The sequence below is a fragment of the Struthio camelus genome, chromosome 4, assembly GCF_040807025.1.
Source record: "Struthio camelus isolate bStrCam1 chromosome 4, bStrCam1.hap1, whole genome shotgun sequence".
In the NCBI taxonomy this organism is placed as follows: Eukaryota; Metazoa; Chordata; class Aves; order Struthioniformes; family Struthionidae; genus Struthio; species Struthio camelus.
Genome location: NC_090945.1, coordinates 8,617,593 through 8,623,600, shown reverse-complemented (window position 1 = coordinate 8,623,600; position 6,008 = coordinate 8,617,593). Strand labels below are relative to the sequence as shown.

Sequence of the window (6,008 nt, the reverse complement as noted above, 5' to 3'; positions counted from 1 at the left end):
GAGGGGCGGCCGGCGCGAGGCGGCCGTTGGCCGTGACAGAAGCGGCCCCGGGAGCGGGGTCTTTTCCCGGGTCTGGCGCCTCTGGCGGCGGCGGGAGCCCTGCTCGGCCCGAGGCAGCCGCTCGCCGCGGGGGGGGAGGAGGAGGAGGCGGCGGCGGGGCTGCCCGGCCCCGCGGAGGGGGAGGCGGAGACCCCCGGCCCTCGAGAGACCTGCTGGAGGTGAGTGCCGGAGCCCCGGGGCGAGGCAGGAGGGACGCTGGGGACAACCGGGGGCGGGGGAGGCACCTGAGCTGGCCCCTCTGGGGGGCTGCAGGGGGGCTCCTTGTGCCCGCTGGGCGGAGGGTCTAGGCAGGGCCCTGAGCCAGTGGCCGACCAGGGCCACAAGCCCTGGTGAGGGACCCTTGAAAACCCAGCTGGCCCGGGGGGGGGTGGTGGCGGGGGCTGGGGCACCTTTTGCCCCTTGTGGCTGTAAATGCCCTGAGGGGAAGCAGCAGGTGATAGTGTGTGGGGGCTGCTTTTAGCAGGTGGCAGTCACCTGTTTTCCTGTTGGACTTGCTGTTGTGGCCCACTCGTTGCTTGTTGTGGGCTTCTTTCCAGGCTGTGTGCTTGTTGAAGGACACTTCTGGGTCTTTGCCGTGGACAAGCTGTGGAGCTCGGTAGGCTTGAGATGCTAGTGAATTGCCAGAGGAGCCATCCGGTGAGGTGAGTTGCTGTATGTTGTGACCTTGCACTCTCTGGCTAGTCCATTGACATCAGTGTTGATCAGCTGGACTGGGCTGAAATAACCCCCTGAACAAGCTTTACCTGGAGGTGTGACAGGTGCTGGCTGGCCCTGTGTGGAAGGATGGGTCGTGTCAAGTACTGTAGGCAATCACAAGGTACAACTGTGTCTGCTGTGCCTCTTCATTGCAGGCCTTGGGAAAATGCTTCAGCCCCCAAAGAGGAGAAGGTGGGGTGGTCTTGCAAGGCAGGCATCCCTGGAACCTGAAGGCTCCCACGAGAAGGTGAAAAACGTCGTCGTTGCTTTGTCTGCCTCGTGTTGCTTGGGATGTCTATGTAGAGGACGAGTCAAAGGATTGCTTCAGAGACCACCTGAGGCTATTGCATCTTCAAGTAGGTCCCGTGACCGCCTGTGCAGTGTATGATGTGTGTAGGAACTTGGGGCGGCATGTGAAACTGTGTTGCTTACCAGGGCACGGGGACCCTTTGGAGCTTGGCATGGTGTGTTTCAAAGTTAATCCTGTGCGAGGGCCCTTGAGAAACCCTGTGTTTTGGATGTAGTGGGGCCAGGGGGCAGCTGGGGAGAAGTGAGTTGTAGAATGTGGCACTTGGCACTTGCTGTCTTGTGTAAGAGTTGGAATGCAGGTTTGAAAGGAGAGCGAGACCAGTTTGTGGGTAGTTTCAAAAGGGATGAATGAGTTGTGTGGCCAGTGAGAAGGAGCAGCAGTCGAAAGGCAGCATCAGCAGGCGAGGCCCTATTTAAACTGCTTAGTGCTGCTGAGCGGTGTGTCTTCGAACAGTACATAAGCTGAAGCCCTCAGCTAATGCCCCAAATAATCCAGGCATGGCCCGAAACCGTGGGCGGGGAACTTGCCCAACTGCCTCAAATGAGGGGTTAGTGTTGCTTGAATAGCAGCTTCAGAGGGAAGCACAAAACCTCCGGAGCGTGCTTCCTTGTGTCTTCTTTTACCCTAACTTGGGGACTGGGAAGTATGCAATAACCCAAGAAACTAGAGAAGTGCATTTTTCACCCTGATTTGCCTAATAGTGAATGAGAGGGGAACCTCAAAAAAACCCTCTAAGGTTTGAGGTAGTGATGGATGAAAATCCATCCATGGGAGGGAATGTCGAGGCCATAATAATGTACGTGGGGTTGTGTTTGGGAGAAGTGGAAGCTTGTTGCTCCCTTGGGAGCAACATGTAGCAGTAGAATGATACTGCAGACCTGGTTGAGCCTACAAAGAGTAGAGTGTTCTCATCAGGTGAGTTCCCCCCCCCCCCCCCCCCTGTGGTGCTCTGTAGGGAATGCACTAGTAAAAATGCACAGACTCCACCCCATGAATTAAAAGCACTTGATTCCCCCCCCCCCCCCCAGTTCCATTCCAAATGCTGGAGTGGATTTTGTCCTGGGTTAATATGGTTGTCCTTTGCAGGCCCCTGCTGCCTTTGTGCTGTGCTTTTTAAAGCAGATGGAGTACCAGCTCAGAGCATTGCATCGAGGGTGCCTTGGACTATTGGGGTGCCTTGCCTTCCCTTGTGCCTTTTGTGATTAACTTAAATCAGGCAAGGCAAGGACACCTTGAGCTCAGGCCAGGGTGTTCAAAGGAACTGGATATTGACTGATGCAGTTGAGAGTGAAGTTGGTGGGGGCTCCTGGTTGTCTTAATTTCCAGGGTCAGCGTTGTGTTCCTTGTGGGGAAAGTCTACTTCTCCTGGTTGAAGTCAGCAGCAAGCTGACCTTTTTCTGTGTTTATCCAGCAGGTTTTTTCCAGGGTGTGTAACTGGGCCTTTGGTCATCTGCAGAGTGCTGTGCTGACATGGAGAAGGATGTGGGCTTCTTGGCCTGGGGGCTGGCTGCAGAGGGCCAGTGGGACCTGCAGCTGTGTGGGCTGGCTTCCTTAGCTTGGCAGGACAGAGGAGTTCTGGGTCTCTTCCACAGCCAGCCAGAGGCTCAGGATCAGCTCCAGGTGCAGGGAGGAGCTCCAAGGGCTGTAGTGGAGCTTACTGCAGCAGGCAGCTGTCTGCAGTGCCTTTTGTGCAGGTAGTGATGCTTCAGGCAGGTGAGGCCTGCCTGAGAGGCTCCTCTGGACTCCTTGAGAGGGGTAGGTCGGTTGAGGTGCCCCTGTCCTTGTCCTTAAGCTTGAAGGGGCTTTCCTGCAGTGGTGGTGGGGCTTGGGGTCCCTGTCGGGTGCCCTAAGGTGCAGGAGCAGAAGCGCTGCGAGCCACCGATTGTCTCTTTCCTGGTGAAAGGGCCCATTGTGAGTGAGTAGCCTTAGTCCCACAGAACTGCTTTGCCTGGCTCAGAGGTCAGTGCCGTCTGGAGGCACGGAGACACCTGTGTTTTGAGGGCAGAACTGAAGGCATCTTGCAGGCCCTGAAATACTGAGTTTGAGGGGGAGCAAGGCAGCAGAGTAGGTAGTGCGAGGGAGCTGGCATCAGCAGAAGCAAAGAAACAGCGGTGTCCCTTTTCTGAGGGCAGGACTGAGCCTAGGGATATACTGAGCCTCTTGTGACTCGCCCAAAGTTGAGGCGGACAGAGTTTGACAAGAGAGTTGGAGTTCTATGCGTGAGAGCAACACTATTTCCCTAGGACAGAATAGGCAATGGGGTGGTTGCTGTGAAGAAGTAGGGGAGTACCTGCTGTGTCTGGATGCCGGTCAGGTAGCAGCTGTAGCTTCCTCTTCTGTCTTCTGTCACCTTAGCTCTGAGGCCTGTGGGGAAGCTGCCGTAGTTGACACGAAGGATAACATTACTGGAGGTCTACCGAGTTGTGTAATGAGTTTCCTTGGTTTGCCTGGTGAGATGATGAAGGTTATGCTAGTCCTGATGAATGTACTTGCTTGCCACTTGCTAGCAGAACAGGCAGAAGGTTGGGCCTGGTTCTTGGTGTGCTGGGTTGCAGCTTGTGTGTTTGAGGCTGAGGGAGAAGAAGTCTTGATGCTAGTGTCTGCTGCTTTGTGTAGCAGTTGATTGCAAGTACTTGGCTACAGCTTCTGCTGGGAAGTTTGTGGTTGTTTCAGAAGAGGGTGTTTTGGCATGTGGTGGTTGTATGGAGCACAGAGATGCCCCTGTGAGGGCTCCTGTAGTGATTAAACCAAAATTGAAGTGGTGGTCTTGGTCCAGCAGCTTGGTTCCGGTGGTGAAGACAGCCTGAATTCTGACACCATGGATATGCTGCTTGGCAGTCTTTTTTGCTGTTGCTTAGCTTCTGTGTCTAATGTTGCAGGGATGGAATGGCTTGTGGAGTGTGGTGGTGATTGGCCTCAAGGTCTGGCTGCCCTGAGTCCTTGACTTGCCTGCAGCTAGTTGGCAGATGGTGATTATGCCGAGTGTGGATGGGCATGCCGGTGTGCTTGCTTCAGGGAAGGCTCTGCAGACTTGACTGAGGCCCTGTTTCTGAGGTGGAAGTGAGTCTGGTCAAGAGGGCAGCCTTGTGGGTTTCAGAGGGCGTAGCTGAGGCCCATCTGCCCTTCTCTGTGAGGGGGTTAGTAGCCTGCATTGCAGGGTGGTTGAGAAGGGAAAGGCCCTGCAGGTGGTAAGGTGGTCATGGCTGGCAGGTGGAGATGGAGAAGCACTTGTGATGGACTGAAATCTGCCTTTGCTGTCAGTGACCAGAGTGAACTCTCTAGAATTTACCTTCTAGAGCCAGCTTAATACTGGCTGAGGCTTGCTCTTCTGCTGAGAAGACTAGAAGGGTCTCCTCAATCTTTGACCTCGGTGTCTAGGTTGGTTTCTCAAGCCTGCCTTCAGCTCCTTTCAAGTCCCAATGGTTCCTATTGTTGCATCAGCAGGGTGGGCTGCAGAAGGGGCTTGAGTCTAGGCTGCTTCCTGCTTGTGTTACGGTGAAGGGGGTTGGCATTGAAGGGGTAAGCCTTTTTTCCCCAATGTGGAAGGATTATGAGCTGGGAGGCTTTGGTTACTGGTGGCTTCGGGACAAGTTTTAGCAGTGACTTTTTGGGAGCAGGTGCGGGACAAATGAAGAGCCTTGCCCTGGGGGTGACAAAGTGAGCAAGGGGATGTAATGGAGTGGCCCAGCTGGGTGTGGTGATTAGAAGGAAATTCATACTTGGAGACTGCTAGCACCAGGTGGCGCTGCTCTATCAGTCTAGAGGCAGCTAATTTCTCAATCCTGTCCTCTGGGTACCAGGGCCGGGTGGCCTGTTACATGGTAACTGAATATAATGTAATTGACCAGTGCAAGGAGACTGGGGAGAAAGACCTGCTGGGAGAACTGATAGGTGCTGGTAATCCTGAGGCATTTCCTGAGTGGGAACTGTCCAAGTTGGAGCAGAGATGGGCTGTTATGATCATCAAGATGAAATCTGTTTGCTGAATTTATTCCAGATTAAAGAAGTTTGTTTCTTGATCTTTTCTAAGTAAAAGGTTGAGAAATAACTTGTTGGGTAAAAGATTTCACCTAACTGATTTAAAAAAAAAAAATTGCTGTGAAGTCTAGATCTTACAATGGAGTAGTTACAGGAGCAGATGACCTCTGATGAGACTAATAAGGGCAGCAAGCTTTGGCATATTTGGCAATTGAGATAGACAGTGGAGAGCACTTTGGCCACTTTGGAAAATCTTGCTCCCTTATTTGAGGAGGAGGGGATGGTGGAGGCCAGGGAGCAACATACTGGAGAGGACCAAAAAATGAAGCACCAGCCATGAGTCAGAACAATTCATCCATCTCTGGCAGCACAGCTGGGAAGTCTGCTTTCAGGAGGAGCATGGGGAACTCTGTCTGGATGCTTGCCAGGTACAGGACACAAAAGAGATGCAGACTGGGGAGAAGTTTTTGTTTGGCTTTCTCAATTTGATTTCTTAGAGTCATTTTGATGAGGAAGTCTTGTGGTTTTTCTTTTTAAAGCTGTGGGCAGAACTGCAGGAGAAAGTCTGAGGTGAATTGAATTGCAGTAAGAGTAGTTTCTCAGGGATTCTCCTGTGTTTGTGGTAGCAGTGTCTGGGGAATGAGGGCAAAAGCATGTGCAGTGGGGAAACAGGAGCAGGAGCTGGTTGTCCCCTTGGGTGATTTCTGAAAGACTCACCCCTCTCCCTGCTGGAGTGACTTGCCAGCTTGCTGAATGTGGTCTTTGCCCCAGAGCACTTATATTTTGAACAGTCTTCTCAGCCTGTTGCTGCATGGTGCTGTAAAAGGCTTCTCTGCTGTTTTGGGGAGAATGCTCTCAGAGATGGCCTGTTTTTTTCAGTTCCGCACTGGAGGAATGTGGAGGAAGTGTTCTCGCAGGAGTTGAAGGTGAAGGGCTACCTGGGCTGGACTAATTGTTGACCTGT

At 53.2% G+C, this 6,008-nt stretch overlaps 1 long non-coding RNA gene across 1 annotated transcript; it reads left to right on the top strand.

Moving 5' to 3' along the window:
- The first annotated feature begins 184 nt into the window (after positions 1–184).
- On the top strand, positions 185–1,141 carry LOC138067024 (uncharacterized). Its single transcript, XR_011140696.1, has 3 exons — positions 185–218; positions 597–701; positions 912–1,141. It is a non-coding gene; the product is annotated as an uncharacterized lncRNA (long non-coding RNA).
- Positions 1,142–6,008: the final 4,867 nt, after the last annotated feature.